The 22,135-nt window shown below is 42.2% G+C and overlaps 1 protein-coding gene and 1 pseudogene across 1 annotated transcript in view; one reads left to right on the plus strand and one right to left on the minus strand.

Moving 5' to 3' along the window:
- LOC145981041 (uncharacterized) overlaps positions 1-22,135 on the minus strand; it is a 99,182-nt gene that overhangs the window by 62,216 nt on the left and 14,831 nt on the right. The window lies entirely within an intron of this gene.
- On the plus strand, positions 19,804-20,983 carry LOC145980666 (protein DDI1 homolog 2 pseudogene; annotated as a pseudogene).

Below are 22,135 nucleotides of genomic sequence, written 5' to 3' on the forward strand. Positions count from 1 at the left end.
TTTCAATATGTAAGAGAAATGAACTTAACAAAATTATATACACAAAATAACGGACACATATAACGCATACGCTGTGTACCCTGCGTGGCAGAGGAAGGGATAATGGCCCTCAGGTCAGGACAAAGTGGTAATTGCTCCTGTGCCCCACCTCCTACTGGGTTTTTGGGCTCCTTTGAAGTAAAACGTAACAAGTGTAGACAATGTGGGAAATTCATTTCAACTCGTATTTAAATATGAAAAGGCTTGGGGCCCCCTTCAAAATATTTAATGTGAAGTTAAATTTTAAATATTACGTGTAACACTAATATTAGCGGTAAAAGGTCATGAATTAGAATTACCAAGTTTGATGTTCCTTGTGTAGCAAAAAGGAATCGACTGGTTGAGCAACTGAATCTCTCTACAGGATTCATAACTGTAGACAATTGACACACTACACTACGTTTACGACAAACTGCGTAGCTATAAAGGTGTGAGATGAGGGATGTTTTCCTATCGATGGCCATCTGCGAGCAAGTAAGTTAAATCTGCATTTCGGAGGGGATCCATATGACAAGTTGCCCGGGCCCCTCTGGCTGAGACAATACTCCACTTCTTTTTATCGCAGACGTCGTTACATGATGTTATTGGCAACCAGATTTCTGTTTCGCAAATAGATGTTTTTTTTGTAAGCGACGCTAACTGTGAAATTTCTGCTATTATATAACATTTCAGGACAACATTGCGGTGACCTTATACCTTGGGGCCCCACCGCATTGCGGGGGTTACGGGGGCGGCAGGTACGGCACTGTAGAGAGAGAAGCAAAGACAAAAACTGCACTATACCTGACATAACTAATGTTATCCAAAATTCAAGAGTCAATATCTCTAGTTTCGAAACTCGAATCGCATTTTTTTTCACTATGATACTGTTCGGGAAAAGTGTACAAAAGTTATTCGCTAGAGGTGGGCCGTTTTTTAATGATTTGAATAGCTCACCTGATTTCGAACGTTTCAGAAAATTATTCATGAGTTGCTGTTTTAAGTTCACTTTATGTACAGTAAGGCTAATCGGGACTGGACCTACAGTTTAAAGTGGGATCCGAACCACTTGTGCCTCAACCGGGTATCGAACCCAAGACCACTCGATTACAAGGCAATGACGCTACCACTGCGCCACAGTAGCGTACACAGGATTTTATCAAGGGGGTGTTATTTCTAAAACTTTCTCCAAATTTACATTACCATTGTTTTTTATACTTTAATTAAATAATAATACTCGTAATTAATTAATAATACTTATAATTAATTAATTAGCTAAATTACTAATAATAATCCTAATAATACCACTACTACAATTAAGTATTAGAGATCTACATAAATATAGTATTTATGAAAGCAATAGGACGAAATTACTTTCTAGTCATTCGATTTTTATCAAATTCTGGGATATGGTTTTGTATCTTTGTTACGAAATAGTTGTGTGGTCAACGAGGCGAGACATTTTAAGTGTGAAGAAGATCCATAAAAACAAGAAAATATATTAAAATAAATTTAAATAATCAAGGTATGGAACTCATCCAAGGAGCTGCGATGGTTTGGTCGGTTGAGCATCTGATAACCACGCGGGAGATCCGGGTTCGATTCCTAGAATAAGTTGGAATTTTTCCGGCTTCTTCCCCGCATAAATGTTCCCGATAATTCACATCTGGATTGTCTCGCTGTTCTTACCAACAAAGCATTTTGCAATAGTTAAGCATATTGTCGTTTGAATAATTGTCTAGTCAACAAGGTGACACATTTTAAAGAGAGACATTCCAAAGTGCTGCGGTAAACAATGGGAAGGCGGACTGGTGACTTTATTCTTCTCCGCCTAGCAATTGTCTATACATTAGCCGCTTACAACGAACCAAGAACTTTCTTTAGTTAATTCTCATTGTTCACACAAAAAAAATACATGTTCATTGAACACTGGCGTACGTAGAGGGGTGGCTGATGGGATTACAGCCTGTACCGAAATTTTGAGAAAATCAAAATTTTCAAATAAAAATAAATAAACTTTAAAAAATGAAAATGTGTAAATGCGAAACCTCATTTAAAGTGAGTCCCGATTACCATTTTTTGTCTTTGAATAAAATTTTAATAGACTGAAAAGCTCAAAATCAGTGATGTGCGTCTACGCGTAAACAACGATAGTTTACATTCTACACGTAGACTATTTTATACACGTAGATTAGGTAATCTATGTAAACAACATGGCGAAAGGTGATAACTTAGCAAAGGGCGCCGTGGAATTAATAGAAAATTATACTGCGTATCAGTTGCTGATGTATGAGGAGAACTTTTCATACGCTCCCTTCCAAATTCGAACAATTTCTCACCTAGGAAAAAAACTAATATAGGAAATATTCTAGTGTTTTATGGGGAAAAGACCACTCTTGCCTCACGACTGCCATCTGTTGTTGTTTTTTGCATACTATTTATCTTCTTCCATAGTTAATGATAGAAGAGAAGAGAAATTTTGTTGTAAATAGAATTCTTCTCATTTCGTTAGGAACCAATATAGTTGAAAATGTCACTTTCCTTTCATGAAAGCCTTTAAAATTAATTAAAATGCACTTTAGATTGTCTACGTAGTCTATGTAAACTACAACCCAATGTAATCTACGCGTAGATTACGTGTAGACAACGCATGTAGACGTAAACTTATAGTCTACGGCACATCACTGCTCAAAATATAAGAAATATTTTATTATACGTCCTGCCTCCAAAACGAAACCATGTGCTTTCCATATTTACTATTCCAGCCCAAAAAATAAAATCGTGTGTACGCCAGTGTATTGAACATTGTTGCAACTCAGATACAAAACAACTTTTCTCCTTTTTAAATCAAAGTTGCCCTTATATTTTACTTTGAAGAATTCATGTTAATTTTCAAGCCATTCACTCTGAGAAACGCGTGTGTTTGGAATGATGTGCTTTTCTCTGTGCTGCATGGAAATAATAATTCAAATTATTATTATTATTAGTAGTAGTAGTAGTAATAGTATTGTCCCAGATCTTTTTCTGTAATAAATTGGCCATTTAATTTTTTCCCACAACATTTTTCATAATATTTCACAAACTCAAGGGGGGGGTTCAACCCCGTAACACCCCCCCTTGCGTACGCCACTGCTGCGCCATGGGGGAGGCCCTAGAAAATTAGTCATGAAAGTAGACTGACGCAAGGTAGTTTTTTTTCACGTTCTCTCTGCCTTTTCCTATTCTCTGCCCCTGACAGTTTTTACTTTGCTGTACTCATTTTCATTGGATGCGAAAACGGAAAATCAGAAAGAAAAATTCAGAAATATGCAAACTGTTAAGACCGTACTCTTCTAATGCAGGCGATCCACTCACTACCAGACCACAACTGAGTATCCGAAGAAAGGCAATACTATGAACTGTTCTAAAAAAATGTTTATCGTGACGCTTATTGTTGCGGAGTATTAAAATGTTCAAAAACGTCCAGTAGCCCTTCCGAACAGCCGCCTGCCACGTTCTGAAGCAGTGAACACCGGCAATTTAATTCGTAAACGTGAGAATGGATCTTACTTGATTGTTGACAATAGTTGATTGAAGGAGCAAGCAAAATAAAAATGAAACAAAGGAACGATGTTTTGGCATTTTTTTCCTCTTACATTTCCTAAAGTGTTTCAGTCGGAACTTTGCAACGTGGAAGTTGCATATCAACAAATATGCGTGGCCTCCCCGATGGCGCAGTGGTAACGTCGTTGCCTTGAAATTAAGGGGTCCTGGGTTCGATATCCGGTGGAGGCACATAGAGGTTCGGATTTCACTTTAAAACTGTAGGTCCAGTCCCGATTAGCCTTACTGTGCAAAAAGTGGACTTAAAATACCAATTCAATCAATCAATCAACAAATATCCGCAAGAACAAGTTTATTCAGTAAATAAAATCCGGATACGTTCTGCCTTCATGTTACCCCGGCGTCCGTGAAACAACGGGGGGCACGGCCGTACCATCGTAACCGCCCCCCCCCCCCCCCCGGAGCCGCCGATGCCCAAAGCTAAGCAAAGCATAAATACCAATTTCTTTCCGTTTGCGAGGGAAGGGGGGTGGAAAGTTGATTTACCGATAATGCCGATCTAAGAAGAAACACTTAAGAAAAATATTTGAAAATTTGTAATTACAATTAGCTCTGAAAACACAAACATATACATCAGGGTACCTTGAACATTTTTAGCTGAAAAGAATCAATATGTTTTGATTATAGTATAATTATACAACATAATACTTTACATGTAACAATAGATTGGGAATTTCATTATCACGCTCTTATAACACTTATTCCCATCTATCCTTTATTGGATTGATTGATTTGGTGTTTTAAGTCCGCTTTATGCACAGTAAGGCTAATCGGGACTGCACCAACAGTTTAAAGTGGGATCCGAACCACTATGTGTCTCCACCGGGTATCGATATCCTTTATTGGAGTTCAATTTCATTTTGATTTGGTTTTTGTTATTTAACGGCGCTTTTCTGCCCCTTTTGATAATCGCAACGATGAAGATGAGTGATTAAATTATGAAATTGATGAAGGGACACTCACAAAAAACACCCATGCCTAGGCAGGGATTCGAATCCGGGGTCATTGACTCAACGGGGTAATATCCTCTACATTGAGTTTATATTGTGGAGTGAACGCATCAATATATTCATTTCAGAAGACAATCCTGTGCAATTCATCGCCTCTTTGTGTGCAAAAGTTTTATAATCGCAAATAGGTATCTGAAGAAATAAGGAGAGTAGTGCAGGTGCACCGGTTCACCAACATCTATTGGGGCTCGGTGGGGCTCATGCTTTTTTTATCAATTGAATATAAGTTTTTGACATATTTTGACAATTTTTTGTCGATGTTTTAGCGTTCAGCGATGTTTTAGTATAAATTTTCACCGAACTCATTTTTTCCACTCATACTTGGTAGGTATATCAAGATCTTACGTGATACAACTTAACCTATCTTTTTTTTTTACGATTTTGACAATTTTTTGTCGATGTTTTAGCGTTCAGCGATGTTTTAGTACAAATTTTCACCGAACTCATTTTTTCCACTCATACTTGGTAGGTATATCACGATCTTACGTGATACAACTTAACCTATTTTTTTTTTTTTACGATTTTTTAAATTTTTTTTACGATCCTAAGTGATATAACTTAACCTATTATTTTTTTTTATTTACGCACTGAACTAACCTACAAGCGACTCTGTTTGTTTTAATATTTCAGTATTATATTTTCACAAATTTTATATAACCTAAAATGTGTTGGATGTTGATTTTTAGTATGTGGCAATTTTTTATGAACTTTAAAACTGCTCTGTGACCCTCTCGTTCTTCACGTCGTAGGCGAAGGACTTCTCTGCAATCAGGATGACACTGCATAGGGTATCCTCGGGCAAGGCATCGTGGAACTCGCAGACGACCTTGATGTTGGTTCGATTGTTGACCACAACCTTCTTTCTCTTAGATGTGTTGATGACGGTCATGGGTCTCCGTGCTTTGAACTCGCTGGGCGTGTAGTACATGTCCACGCTTCCCTCGGTCACGCGTTTGTAAGCCGAGAACGCTTCGTAAAGTTTGAGGTAATCGTTTTTGGTCACGTCGAGGTTGTAATTCTCGCGCGGGAACACTTTGTTGCGTCCGTTCTTCAGATAAACGTTCTTGATCTTGCAGTTGTCGAACTTGCTGGAATCTTTTTCCTGATTCTTGTCCCTCCCGGTCTGAAAAAGCACTACGACGAAATCTGGCATGTCGAACTGAATGTTGTTGAACTGCGTCGTCACGTCGAATTCCATGTGACTTCCCGACGCCATCTTCTGCACGCACTGGTAACCGTGAAAGTGAATCGGCACCTGCGGATTTTTCAAGATCTCCGCTTTGTACTTGAGGGCGTAGTTTGTTTCGTATTCCACCACCGGCATTCTCAATTCCATGCTTCGGATGACGCACTTGGCTGCTTCGGGTAAAGTGTTGGCTATCGGCGTGGTGCCGTCCGGACCCAAAGTAGCGTATCGCATCAGTGCGTCGTTGTCGTTGGCCGCTCTTCGAAACGTGATCCTCAGTCCTCCCTTCCACATGATCTCCTTGTAGTCCGAGAAGAAACCAGGCAGCAGACGCATGAGAAAGAGCACCGTGTGACTTCTCGTCGATATTTTGGTCCCGGCTTCGAATCCCCCGGCCTGGTAGTACGCTGCGTCCGTTTTGGATAATTTCAATGTTCCCACTGCCGTCGACGTGATGCCTGGATAATCTATTCTGTCGATGACGGTGTTGTGTTTCCTCACCTCCACCTGCGAGAACAGGTGAGGCACGAAGTTGTCCACGAGTATCAAGTTTGCTGCTGCGGGAAACGCGTCTCCGCTTTCCTTCTTCACCACGTCGAATTGAAGGTAGAGGTCCGCTCTGTGAGGATGAACGAACCCGTCGCCTACGTCCACGTCGTATTCGATCTCTCTGTTCGCTTCGTTCAAATTTCCGAACATAGGTTCTATTCATATTTTTACTTACGTATAGGCGTACATGATGAATCAGCAAACATATTTTTTCTAAGTCTTGCCGTTTCCAAGATAACCCTATTTCCGGTCGCCATTTTCGATTTCCGAGCATAGGTTCTATTCATATTTTACTCACGTATAGGCGTACGTGATGAATCCGAAAACAGATTTCTCCTAAGTCTTACCGTTTCCAAGATAACCCCACTTCCGGTCGCTATTTTCGATTTCCGAGCATAGGTTCTATTCATACTTTTTCTCACATATAGGCGTACGTGACGAATCCGCAAACAGATTTCTCCTAAGTCTTACCGTTTCCAAGATAACGCCACTTCCGGTCGCCATTTTGGATTTCCGAGCATAGGTTCTATTCATACTTTTTTTCACATATAGGCGTACATGATGAATCCGCAAACAGATTTCTTCTAAGTTTTACTGTTTCCAAGATAACGCCACTTCCGGTCGCCATTTTGGATTTCCGAGCATAGGTTCTATTCATACTTTTTCTCACGTATAGGTGTACATGATGAATCACCAAACAGATTTTTCCTAAGTCTTACCGTTTCCAAGATAACCCCACTTCCGGTCGCTATTTTGAATTTCCGAGCATAGGTTCTATTCATACTTTTTCTCACATATAGGTGTACATGACGAATCCGCAAACAGATTCTTGCTAAGTTTTACCGTTTCCAAGATAACCCTATTTCCGGTCGCCATTTTGGATTTCCGAGCACAGGTTCTATTCATACTTTTTCTCACGTATAGGTGTACGTGATGAATCACCAAACAGATTTTTCATAAGTTATGAATTGGAGGGTTCTATGACAACCTATATTAATTCTCGTAAGAGAACAGAACGTGTCCTACGGGGCAAGTTAAGGGGGCATGTGCATGGCCAAAGGAGAAGTTCCTTTGCGCGCTCAAGCATAATTTAATTTTATTATATTTTCAGATTGACCACAAAACAAGGTGTTGACAGGCAGTGTGTATATATATTGTAAGAAGATGTTTCATTATCAACCTCTACTTCTTGCAGTACATCCTGGACACAGCGTTGCAGGTTAACAAAGGATTTTTGGTCAGTATATATTTTTTTTCTTAAAACTGTTCGGTTACTCGCTCGTTCCTGACATCATACACAAAAGTTTTCTCCGCGATGAGGATGACGCTACACAGAGTGTCGGCAGGCAAGGCATCGTGGAACTCGCACACAATCTTGATGTTGGTGCGATCGTTAACAACCACCTGCTTTCTTTTAGATGTGTTGATGACGAACATGGGTCTGCGAGCTATGAACTCGTTTGGATTGTAGTACACGTCCACGTTACCGGAAGTCACTCGTTTGTAAGCTGTGTACGCCTCGTACAGTTTCAGGTAGTCCTCTTCTGCGATGTTTAGGTTGTAGTTCTCACGTGGGAAAACTTCGTTCCTGCCATTTTTGAGGTAAATGTTCTTAATCTTGCAGTTGTCGAACTGGCTTGAATTTTTCTCCTGATTGTTACCCCTTCCTGTCTGGAAGAGTACGGCTGCAAACTCGGGCATGTCGTACCGAATGTTGTTGAATTGCGTGGTTACGTCTAATTAGAAATGATTGCCGGAAGCAGGTTTTTGCACACACTGGTAGCCATAAAACTGAATGGACACTTGAGGATTCTTCAGGATGTCGGCTTTGTACTTGAGAGCATAGTTTGATTCGTATTCTACCACTGGCACGCGCAGCTCCATGGATCTTACAATACACTTGGCAGCGTCGGGTAGTGTGTTGGGAAGCAAGGTAGTCCCGTCCGGGCCCAAAGTGCTGTATCGCATCAGTGCGTCGTTGTCGTTGGCAGCTCTGCGAAAAGTGACGCGCAAACCACCCTTCCACATGATCTCCTTGTAGTCCGAGAAGAAACCGGGCAGCAGACGCATGGAAAACAGTACTGTGTGACTTTGAGTTTTGATTTTTGTACCTGCTTCGAATCCCCCTGCCTGGTAGTATGCTGCATCGGTCTTGGAGAGTTTCAGTGTTCCCACGGCAGTCGAGGTAATCCCGGGGTAGTCAACCCTATCGATGACGGTGCCGTGCTTTCTAACTTCCACCTGTGAGAATAGGTACGGCACAAAATTATCTACGAGTCTTAGGTTTGCGTTGGCAAGAAATGCTTCGCCGTTGTCTCTCTTCACTACATCAAACTTGACGTACAAATCAGCTCTGTGAGGGTGAATGAATCCATCCCCGACGTCCACATCGTATTCTATCTCTCGATTCGCTTCGTTAAGGTTGGCAAACGTGCGACGGTTGGGAGGGAAGGACTGCAACTCGTAACTTTAGATTTGTTCCATGATGGCTATTTATTATATGTTAATCTCCACGACGGCAGTGGTCGCGGCTCCTGCAAAATCAACCACCTCCCTCTTTTTGTTTGTTACTGCTAATTCTATGTTGTCTATGCGATTACGATATACAGGAAAGTATATCGGTGGGGAGGGTGTGTAGATAATTGGCTCCATGAACTCAGAGTTTGGTTTGAACGTAACGATAATACCTGTCTGCTTGTGACTCCCTGGGATGCCGTCAGAGGATTTGGTGATCATATCTTGATTATTTTTTACAGAGCAGTTCGGGTAGGTTGTTATTTATAGACCCCACCCCAATTTTTTTTTGTTTTGTGTTCATGGCGATGGTCGTACCTAATGCGGCCACCCGTTCGCCCAGCGAGACGTCTCTGCTGACGAGTCTCCCGAAAGCTGCGTGCTCTAATTTTCTGTCAGCATCATGACGTATATTGAGATCGGTATTGGTATTGTAGGCAATATCGTGATTCTTGCATGCAGCATCCAGGGGATTCACACCCTTGTCGCTTTTTTTAGTCGCTGTTCGAGTTTGGTACCGGGACCGCGGTACTGGTAACCTGGCAAGTGCATCTTCAAGGGTAGCTTGTTGATGATGTTGTTCACGAGACCTCGACCTTCGGCCACGTTCCAAAATTTCGGAGGTAGGGTGTTGATGATTTTGATGAGGTACCCTATGCTTTTGTCGTCATTCACAATGAAGTTGGCAAGCTTGGAGCTAACCATGTCCACAATTCCAACCTTCTCGTTGCGAAAGTTGCTGTTGCCTGCATTCTCCTCTCCTGCAATAACCAACAACCTGTCTATGAGCTTGCGCACGTCGTCAACCCATACAAACTTTTTGGGCAGGTTGTTGTAGAGTTTGACGCTGCTGCCTGTTTTGACCTGGTTCCATATCGGCTTGATGAGGTTCTTGTATTTTTTGCCGCTGCTAGATTTGACGCGATTCTGCGTAGCGTCGTTGTTTTGGTACAAGGCATCCGTCATGATCAACATTTCCTTGTAACTTTGGTAATCTTCGTCTGTGTAATCTCTTGGCTGCTTTTTTGGTGATGAGTTCCCACAGTCCAACCGTGCCGGGATACCTGTTCCAGCTGTTTTTCTCACCCAAATTGACTTTCACGTTGTCACCCTCGAACGTGACTTTCGATTTTCCGATTTTCCAAACCACGCCCTCGTTGAGTTCCATGGTTGGGTACAATCCGAAAACCTCGTTTTTCTCGAACTAAACTCAACGGCCTGTTGATCAATCAATTTTCGGAACGCTGCTCTTCTTGCTGGAACAGTGACGATTTCGGATTCGCGACGATCGACATGACGAGGAAACCCAACGACGGAAAATACAAAAACAAAATTAACGACTTTCTAAACGTTACAACGTTGTAAGAAACGTTTCTTACAACGTTGTAACGTTTAGAAAGTCGTTAATTTTGTTTTTGTATTTTCCGTCGTTGGGTTTCCTCGTCATGTCGATCGTCGCGAATCCGAAATCGTCACTGTTCCAGCAAGAAGAGCAGCGTTCCGAAAATTGATTGATCAACAGGCCGTTGAGTTTAGTTCGAGAAAAACGAGGTTTTCGGATTGTACCCAACCATGGAACTCAACGAGGGCGTGGTTTGGAAAATCGGAAAATCGAAAGTCACGTTCGAGGGTGACAACGTGAAAGTCAATTTGGGTGAGAAAAACAGCTGGAACAGGTATCCCGGCACGGTTGGACTGTGGGAACTCATCACCAAAAAAGCAGCCAAGAGATTACACAGACGAAGATTACCAAAGTTACAAGGAAATTTTGATCATGACGGATGCCTTGTACCAAAACAACGACGCTACGCAGAATCGCGTCAAATCTAGCAGCGGCGAAAAATACAAGAACCTCATCAAGCCGATATGGAACCAGGTCAAAACAGGCAGCGGCGTCAAACTCTACAACAACCTGCCCAAAAAGTTTGTGTGGGTTGACGACGTGCGCAAGCTCATAGACAGGTTGTTGGTTATTGCAGGAGAGGAGAATGCAGGCAACAGCAACTTTCGCAACGAGAAGGTAGGAATTGTGGACATGGTTAGCTCCAAGCTTGCCAACTTCATTGTGAATGACGACAAAGGCATAGGGTACCTCATCAAAATCATCAACACCCTACCTCCGAAATTTTGGAACGTGGCCGAAGGTCGAGGTCTCGTGAACGACATCATCAACAAGCTACCCTTCAAGATGCACTTGCCTGGTTACCAGTACCGCGGTCCCGGTACCAAACTCGAGCAGCGACTAAAGAGAGGCGACAAGGGTGTGAATCCCCTGGATGCTGCATGCAAGAATCACGATATTGCCTACAATACCAATACCGATCTCGATGTACGTCATGATGCTGACAGAAAGTTAGAGCACGCAGCTTTCGGGAGACCCGTCAGCAGAGACGTCTCGCTGGGCGAACGGGTGGCCGCATTAGGTACGACCATCGCCATGAACACAAAACAAAAAAAATTGGGGTGGGGTCTATAAATAACAACCTACCCGAACTGCTCTGTAAAAAATAATCAAGATATGATCACCAAATCCTCTGACGGCATCCCAGGGAGTCACAAGCAGACAGGTATTATCGTTACGTTCAAACCAAACTCTGAGTTCATGGAGCCAATTATCTACACACCCTCCCCACCGATATACTTTCCTGTATATCGTAATCGCATAGACAACATAGAATTAGCAGTAACAAACAAAAAGAGGGAGGTGGTTGATTTTGCAGGAGCCGCGACCACTGCCGTCGTGGAGATTAACATATAATAAATAGCCATCATGGAACAAATCGAAAGTTACGAGTTGCAGTCCTTCCCTCCCAACCGTCGCACGTTTGCCAACCTTAACGAAGCGAATCGAGAGATAGAATACGATGTGGACGTCGGGGATGGATTCATTCACCCTCACAGAGCTGATTTGTACGTCAAGTTTGATGTAGTGAAGAGAGACAACGGCGAAGCATTTCTTGCCAACGCAAACCTAAGACTCGTAGATAATTTTGTGCCGTACCTATTCTCACAGGTGGAAGTTAGAAAGCACGGCACCGTCATCGATAGGGTTGACTACCCCGGGATTACCTCGACTGCCGTGGGAACACTGAAACTCTCCAAGACCGATGCAGCATACTACCAGGCAGGGGGATTCGAAGCAGGTACAAAAATCAAAACTCAAAGTCACACAGTACTGTTTCCCATGCGTCTGCTGCCCGGTTTCTTCTCGGACTACAAGGAGATCATGTGGAAGGGTGGTTTGCGCGTCACTTTTCGCAGAGCTGCCAACGACAACGACGCACTGATGCGATACAGCACTTTGGGCCCGGACGGGACTACCTTGCTTCCCAACACACTACCCGACGCTGCCAAGTGTATTGTAAGATCCATGGAGCTGCGCGTGCCAGTGGTAGAATACGAATCAAACTATGCTCTCAAGTACAAAGCCGACATCCTGAAGAATCCTCAAGTGTCCATTCAGTTTTATGGCTACCAGTGTGTGCAAAAACCTGCTTCCGGCAATCATTTCTAATTTGACGTAACCACGCAATTCAACAACATTCGGTACGACATGCCCGAGTTTGCAGCCGTACTCTTCCAGACAGGAAGGGGTAACAATCAGGAGAAAAATTCAAGCCAGTTCGACAACTGCAAGATTAAGAACATTTACCTCAAAAATGGCAGGAACGAAGTTTTCCCACGTGAGAACTACAACCTAAACATCGCAGAAGAGGACTACCTGAAACTGTACGAGGCGTACACAGCTTACAAACGAGTGACTTCCGGTAACGTGGACGTGTACTACAATCCAAACGAGTTCATAGCTCGCAGACCCATGTTCGTCATCAACACATCTAAAAGAAAGCAGGTGGTTGTTAACGATCGCACCAACATCAAGATTGTGTGCGAGTTCCACGATGCCTTGCCTGCCGACACTCTGTGTAGCGTCATCCTCATCGCGGAGAAAACTTTTGTGTATGATGTCAGGAACGAGCGAGTAACCGAACAGTTTTAAGAAAAAAAATATATACTGACCAAAAATCCTTTGTTAACCTGCAACGCTGTGTCCAGGATGTACTGCAAGAAGTAGAGGTTGATAATGAAACATCTTCTTACAATATATATACACACTGCCTGTCAACACCTTGTTTTGTGGTCAATCTGAAAATATAATAAAATTAAATTATGCTTGAGCGCGCAAAGGAACTTCTCCTTTGGCCATGCACATGCCCCCTTAACTTGCCCCGTAGGACACGTTCTGTTCTCTTACGAGAATTAATATAGGTTGTCATAGAACCCTCCAATTCATAACTTATGAAAAATCTGTTTGGTGATTCATCACGTACACCTATACGTGAGAAAAAGTATGAATAGAACCTGTGCTCGGAAATCCAAAATGGCGACCGGAAATAGGGTTATCTTGGAAACGGTAAAACTTAGCAAGAATCTGTTTGCGGATTCGTCATGTACACCTATATGTGAGAAAAAGTATGAATAGAACCTATGCTCGGAAATTCAAAATAGCGACCGGAAGTGGGGTTATCTTGGAAACGGTAAGACTTAGGAAAAATCTGTTTGGTGATTCATCATGTACACCTATACGTGAGAAAAAGTATGAATAGAACCTATGCTCGGAAATCCAAAATGGCGACCGGAAGTGGCGTTATCTTGGAAACAGTAAAACTTAGAAGAAATCTGTTTGCGGATTCATCATGTACGCCTATATGTGAAAAAAAGTATGAATAGAACCTATGCTCGGAAATCCAAAATGGCGACCGGAAGTGGCGTTATCTTGGAAACGGTAAGACTTAGGAGAAATCTGTTTGCGGATTCGTCACGTACGCCTATATGTGAGAAAAAGTATGAATAGAACCTATGCTCGGAAATCGAAAATAGCGACCGGAAGTGGGGTTATCTTGGAAACGGTAAGACTTAGGAGAAATCTGTTTTCGGATTCATCACGTACGCCTATACGTGAGTAAAATATGAATAGAACCTATGCTCGGAAATCGAAAATGGCGACCGGAAATAGGGTTATCTTGGAAACGGCAAGACTTAGAAAAAATATGTTTGCTGATTCATCATGTACGCCTATACGTAAGTAAAAATATGAATAGAACCTATGTTCGGAAATTTGAACGAAGCGAACAGAGAGATCGAATACGACGTGGACGTAGGCGACGGGTTCGTTCATCCTCACAGAGCGGACCTCTACCTTCAATTCGACGTGGTGAAGAAGGAAAGCGGAGACGCGTTTCCCGCAGCAGCAAACTTGATACTCGTGGACAACTTCGTGCCTCACCTGTTCTCGCAGGTGGAGGTGAGGAAACACAACACCGTCATCGACAGAATAGATTATCCAGGCATCACGTCGACGGCAGTGGGAACATTGAAATTATCCAAAACGGACGCAGCGTACTACCAGGCCGGGGGATTCGAAGCCGGGACCAAAATATCGACGAGAAGTCACACGGTGCTCTTTCTCATGCGTCTGCTGCCTGGTTTCTTCTCGGACTACAAGGAGATCATGTGGAAGGGAGGACTGAGGATCACGTTTCGAAGAGCGGCCAACGACAACGACGCACTGATGCGATACGCTACTTTGGGTCCGGACGGCACCACGCCGATAGCCAACACTTTACCCGAAGCAGCCAAGTGCGTCATCCAAAGCATGGAATTGAGAATGCCGGTGGTGGAATACGAAACAAACTACGCCCTCAAGTACAAAGCGGAGATCTTGAAAAATCCGCAGGTGCCGATTCACTTTCACGGTTACCAGTGCGTGCAGAAGATGGCGTCGGGAAGTCACATGGAATTCGACGTGACGACGCAGTTCAACAACATACAGTTCGACATGCCAGATTTCGTCGTAGTGCTTTTTCAGACCGGGAGGGACAAGAATCAGGAAAAAGATTCCAGCAAGTTCGACAACTGCAAGATCAAGAACGTTTATCTGAAGAATGGACGCAACGAAGTGTTCCCGCGCGAGAATTACAACCTCGACGTGACAAAAAACGATTACCTCAAACTTTACGAAGCGTTCTCGGCTTACAAACGCGTGACCGAGGGAAGCGTGGACATGTACTACACGCCCAGCGAGTTCAAAGTACGGAGACCCATGACCGTCATCAACACATCTAAGAGAAAGAAGGTTGTGGTCAACGATCGAACCAACATCAAGGTCGTCTGCGAGTTCCACGATGCCTTGCCCGAGGATACCCTATGCAGTGTCATCCTGATTGCAGAGAAGTCCTTCGCCTACGACGTGAAGAACGAGAGGGTCACAGAGCAGTTTTAAAGTTCATAAAAAATTGCCACATACTAAAAATCAACATCCAACACATTTTAGGTTATATAAAATTTGTGAAAATATAATACTGAAATATTAAAACAAACAGAGTCGCTTGTAGGTTAGTTCAGTGCGTAAATAAAAAAAAATAATAGGTTAAGTTATATCACTTAGGATCGTAAAAAAAATTTAAAAAATCGTAAAAAAAAAATAGGTTAAGTTGTATCACGTAAGATCGTGATATACCTACCAAGTATGAGTGGAAAAAATGAGTTCGGTGAAAATTTGTACTAAAACATCGCTGAACGCTAAAACATCGACAAAAAATTGTCAAAATCGTAAAAAAAAAAAGATAGGTTAAGTTGTATCACGTAAGATCTTGATATACCTTCCAAGTATGAGTGGAAAAAATGAGTTCGGTGAAAATTTATACTAAAACATCGCTGAACGCTAAAACATCGACAAAAAATTGTCAAAATATGTCAAAAACTTATATTCAATTGATAAAAAAAGCATGAGCCCCACCGAGCCCCAATAGATGTTGGTGAACCGGTGCACCTGCACTACTAAGGAGTTATAATATTCTGACACAAAGTCCTCAATTAGCTGATTTATGAAATTTGGATCACACATTCGATATTTTGTTTGAAAATAAAATAACGTTGAAAGTTATACATTGCGCCCCTCATAAGCGGGGCCCAAACGAATTTCTGTGTTATGGGGATTGCTGGGTTCAGTGATCTTAGAGATGAAGCTCTGTCGTTCTTTATTTGTGTGTGTTTTCGATATTATTCCATTCGACTTCAAAAATAATTGCTTATCCTTGTTGTTAGAACAAAAACTCCTCCGACCGGTGGTGGGAAAATTTTAGGACAAGATCGTTGGCGGAGAGAATTCCACCCTGGTATATCACATCATCAATTACAAATAATCACAATTACAACAATTAACTGTTTTATGTAAGAAGTGCAAACCTGATCGAGTCTTGCAGAATCGTCTGTGCTATGAGAAGTGAGAAACAAAATGTTTACCAAATCTATTTGCCCGGGGGGGGGGGGGGCAACACGGTCACTCGCCCGAGGTGCCGTGATCAGGAGGCCCCGCGCCAGATAAAAATATTAGCTTTTGTACGGTTTATTACGAGTTTATAGGATACCGGTGCTTGTTTGTCTGAGTCCACTTTTTGCACAGAAAGTTTAGTCTAGGTTGTAGGCCTACCTACCTTTTGAAGTGGAATGTGAACCACTATGTACTTCTACGGGTATAGAACCGGGACCCCTTGATTGCAAGGCAATAGCGTTACAACTACTCCATCTTGGAGACGCTTAAGCAGTAAGTACAAAATTGATGTGGCTGGTAGATAGGTGGTGATAATTGGGAGCGATGCGAGGAAGAAAATTTGTTTCTTAAAACTGACAATCGATGGAGACAATTGGGGCAGTTTACTTTCTCTTGGTAGACAACGCTTAGGCAGTGTCCGAAATGTGCAAGACCGTACTTGAAGCGAGCATTCTCCGAGTATGGTCTTGGAGTGCGGTCTTCGAGTCGTGGACTGGAAGTGAAAGTCTTTCGAATTGCACTTCGACTGCAGCGCCAAATACGATCAGTTGTTTTCCTCGCGTTTTAAACACTTGTTTTTAACCATAGAATTCACATAGCATTTTAAAATGTTCGTACACATACATTTCCACACATTAGAAGAACTTTAACCAACAACTTGCTGACCCATAACGCATATTTATTAACCCGTGTTGCTAGCTTTCTATCTCCGCGATTTAAAACAAATGAACAACGAGTGTGGATATCGCGTAACCTAGTCACCAAGCATCTGCGCTAAGAGCTGCGAACTTGCGTGCTTCTGTTCTTGGCGCATTCGAACTGTACTAGGTGACGTCACTTCCGTCAAAACCATACTTCAAGTATGTACTTTGCACCTTTTGGACAGAGCCTTAGCATTAAGAGGACATAGTCCGGTGACAAAAAGTGTGGGGGCACTGCGCCTTTGGCCCCTCCGCCACTATTGACAATACTATTATATAATCTGTAAACATTCTCACGGGATTACTAAATTTCTGTCCTGGGCATGGATATTCTTTGTGAGTCTGGTCATCAATTTCAACATGGGTTGTACGGGAGGTGACCATTTCATGTAGTATATGCAAATCTCAACCTCACCTCCACGTAGTACACCCTGAATTGCATTTTGCAGACTAACAAGGCTCTGGCGTCTTGACCCATGGCCAGTATAATCATCTATGGGACTTGTATTTGTGCAGTCCATATATGTTTGTGAGTGTCCCTTCATGTACTTGATCTCATCATCTTTCATCCCCGAAATTAGCCAAAACTAACAGAAACGCGAAGTAAAATAAATCAATATAATTCAGTCAATTTCATCATATCATCATCACTCATCTTCATTTTCGCAATTAACCAAAAGTAGAAGAGAGGCGAAAGAAATAAAATAGAATCTATCAATTGTATTGTTGTTTTTTAGCCATTTTGGCTAATCGCGAAGATGAAGATGAGCGTTGATTATATGAAATCGATGAAGGGACACTCCCAAGGAACACTCATGTCCAGGACGGAACTCGAAGTCGGAAACTTTGGTGGCGAGATCGAATATTGACCACTTAACCCCTCAGCGGTAGTTCCTCTGTCACTCTTCTCGACTTTCTCATTCAGGATACACAGAAATATCGATGTCTTACCCGGAATTCGAACAAGGACCTCTGGTGTTGCAGTGCCATCTGATAACCATTTCTTCATGTAATTCGACAACCCAAGCCCGAAGCACCAATTGGTGCATAATGGATGACGAAGATTTTCTAAATTGTTTGATATCAGATAATATACAGAAAATTTTGTTCGAATTAGGCCCGTATCGAGGGGTAGGGCAGGGGGCTGAATCCTAGGGCGCCATTCAAAGCTTTTTTTTTTTCAAGCATAGAAAAAAGACAAGAAAGATTGTGTTACGGATAAATTTATATTTGGTAGTTGTAAGGGGAGAAGGAAAACATGCAAGGTGTTAAGTCACCAACCCTTAAGCCACCCATGGACAGCGTATAGCTAATAGGTTGGTTTGGGTACACTCAGAGGTGGACAAAATATTATCGGGCAGACTCTGCTTGGGGGAGAGTGTTTCAAAGTCGCGCAACCCAAACTCTGATGGATTTTAACATGAAAACCGTAAGAGATATTTACACCGTTTTTTTTGCACTATAAAACCATATTGAAATAGTACCATTATCTGTTTACTCAATACAGAAAATTATAGTAATCAATAAATGGCGGAAGTCATTGTAAAGACGGCGGAGGCACAAAGTCGTTCGGATCCCACTTTAAACAGTCCCAATTAGCCTTAATGTGCAGAAAGTGGACTTGAAACACCAAATCAACAACAACAACAATCATAGTAATGATTTTTCCAGAATGCCACATTTCGGTGAGAATAATATGCTAAGAAATTGATGCCATTTTCATTACATATGACTAGTATGTAATTAAAGAGCTGCGGTTGCTAGGTCGTTAGGGCGTCTGTTTACTATGCAAGAGACCCGGGTTCGATCCCTGGCGGGGGAGAACCGGGATTTTTTCCACCTGTTTAAGCGGCTCCGGCGCCCACCCAGCGTCGTATAAAGTGGGTACCTGGAGGAAACTATGGGGGGTAAAGGCGGCCAGGGTCGTGGTGCTGATCACATCACCCTCACCATCGGCCGTGATCAAGAAAGTGTGGGTACTAACCCCACACCCCCTATACGCCTTCACGGCGTGGTGCATAGAACAGGGGAGCACTTTACATTTTTACTTTATGACTAGTAGGTCGAAATTTTGTCAACAGGCGCAGGCAACACGTGCCTGACAGACAACCATATGAGATCGGGCAAAAGACGAAGGTGTTTATACTGTTTACTAAGGAACGAAGTGAACATATCACACTACACAGTTACATGTCATGAACTCTTCCTTTTCTACCTGGGGTGTACGTTCGTATTTTGGAGGTGTAAGTGTAAATTTAGAGCCAGAATTACCATTAACAGGGTCTTTGTGAAATATTTTAGGGGTGTAGAGGGAATTTTGTGTGTGTGTGTGTGTGTGTGTGTGTGTGTGTGTGTGTGTGTGTGTGTGTGTGTGTGTGTGTGTATAAATCACTGGGTATCTTAATTCTTGGACGAGTCCTTGCTTCCATTCCAAGTCAAGGAAACCAACTTTGTAACTTGAACTCAAATCACTGCACATCACTCCTGGTTAGTTATCTATCCACACACGTCAAAAATTCCTCACAACTCCCCTAATTTTTGTTTTGCAAAGGACCAAATTATTTCACTTTAGCTCTAAATTTATCCTTACACCTCTTAAATACGAACCCACATCCCCCAGATGGATAATTCTGGATAAAAATTCCTTATTGCCAAAACATTCATCACAAATGTGGTGAATTTGAAATTGTAGTTTCTGATCCATGGACTTTGAGAAAGATTCACACTAATGTAAGAAAATAAATAACCTTTGAATTGAGCCAGTCACGTCGGAAATTAATAATGTATTGGTAAACTGATGCAGCAAGAATGGAAGGAGCTCTACAATTGCTTTGAACTTGGACTACAATACAATCACATTTTGTGTTGAAAGTATAGAAACCATTACTTAGCTGCAGGACCATCATGCCACATGTATGATACAGTGATCCTCGAGCTGACAAGATGAAGGTGACACTAATTACTCTTAGTGAGGAAATATTCAACATAGAAGTAAATGATAATTTGGAATTGGGGGACTTTAAGGCCTTGTGTGAAGTGGAAAGCGGATATCCAGTGTCGGAAATCATGCTAGTTTTTAATGGAAAGCCTTTAACTGACGACAGGAGGACACTGCAACAACTTGGAATACGTAATGAGGATGTCGTGTCCCTTCAACATATTCTGGCTTCTGCCCCCAGTTCCCGTCGAAATTCGGGTCAAAGCTTCAGAGGCCTTCCGTCATTCGAAGGAATACAGATACCGCCTTCAGCTCAGGCGGCTTCGACAAGCGGGAGTCATATTGAAGACGATCCTGCCATTGTAAGAGACATCTTTTTGTCAAATCCTCCCCAGTTGGCCTTACTGGAACAAAACAATCCAAGCCTGGCCGAGGCACTTCTCAGTGGCGATATGGAGTTCTTTGGTACAATGTTACGTCGACAGAGGGAAGCACATCAAGCAAGAGAACGACAAAAGATCAAGTTGATGAGTGCTAAACCGAACGACTTGAGAGCACAGCGTCTAATAGCGGAAGAGATTCGACAGCGAAACATAGACGAAAATTTAGAAGCGGCAATGGAACATACACCCGAATCCTTCGGAACAGTCACCATGCTGTATGTAAACTGCAAAGTCAACGGTATCCCTGTGAAAGCGTTCGTTGATTCCGGAGCACAGACTACCATAATTTCTGCTACGTGCGCTCAGAAGTGCAATTTAATGCGGCTAGTCGACACCAGATGGGAGGGCACGGCGCAAGGAGTGGGTGTTCAAAAAATCATTGGAAGAATTCACATGGTCCAAATCCAGATTGAAGATGCTTACTTGATGACATCATTTTGTGTGCTGGAGAAGCAACCGATGGACATGTTGCTTGGGTTGGACATGCTGAAAAGGCACGAGTGCACTATAGATCTGAAGAACAATTTTCTTCATATAGGAACCACTGATACAGTAACAAAGTTTCTAGATGAAGCCGATCTGCCTCCATGTGCCCGTTTGAATTGAATAAGTTAAATCCTTAATATGGGAAATCGGATATGGATGACCAATCAGAGTTTCAGGTCATGTAATATAATATCGAGCTTATTAAAATAAGATAAACCAAAGATTCATTTGATTGGAACTTGCGAATATTAAATTATTAAGTTCAATATAACAAAATGCACACTGTTGGTAGTGAAGTAGGCATCACAAAACAAATTCATCTAGCTATTCTGGGACTATTCCGGTTGAAGTTAAACAGAATATCTTATGGTTTTAAACGTAGATAGATACGATGTAACTTCAGAGATATAACAAGGCTGTATCCATAAAAATTGGTTCCACCATAATACCGTATTTCACGCTCCTGAAGAACTGTGGTAAAACACAGTCCCTTTATAACCATCAATTTAATAATTAATGAAATTCCATACACCACAGTAGTTTTTTACACATCACAAACATCCTGTGAAGCGGTTAGCACAGCGTGCTATGACGTCAGGGGTCCCGGGTCAAGTCCCGGCCTGAGCATGAATGTTTCTTATCAATTTCATCATATTGTGACGTTCTACTCTGTTACTTATTTGGAAACGCGCGGGATGTCCGTGAGTCGACAGTATTAGTGGTAGAACGCACAAGACTTTTTGATTAGAAGCTCTTGGTCTGAGGTTACGGACCGCTTCTAGGCTCTTATTGAACACCTCTGCCGATGCTTTAATTTTCGGCACAAAACAAATAAACAATTTCAGGAACAAGTAATAATTCATGTAGACAGCCCTGGTGGCGATGCGACGCGACTCTTATTATTCTGGAGCTCACTGGTTCCCAGTCTATCACTTTTGCTCTGTAGTTTGCTTCTAAAATAATTCCTACTCCTCCCTTAGACCTGTTTTTCTTAGAAAAGTGCGTAATTCTTATCAAGGATCTTCTCTCCATTTCCTTTTTCTTAGTTTCACTAACTCCTAGTATCTTAATTTTATATTTCTCCATTTCTCCAACTATTTCAGTTTCTTTTACCTGTTAAGGAAGTAATATTCCATGTTCCAAATGTCGTTGTCCTATTCTTGCCTTGTTGTCTCCAATGAATCCGTCCATATTATTTCCTTTCATTTCTTTGAATATTTCTTGTTTCACTCTGGATGGGTTATTGGCCCTACGCCAGGCTAGCCTAATGGATGGGCTGCCTCCTTTTGGCCTCTAGGCTTGCCAGATTTTCTTTTGGGGTTTCTTCCCCTAGCATTTGGAGATCCCTCTTCCATTT

This window comes from Lepisma saccharinum, chromosome 28 (genome assembly GCF_977018435.1).
Source record: "Lepisma saccharinum chromosome 28, izLepSacc3.1, whole genome shotgun sequence".
NCBI classification, from domain to species: domain Eukaryota; kingdom Metazoa; phylum Arthropoda; class Insecta; order Zygentoma; family Lepismatidae; genus Lepisma; species Lepisma saccharinum.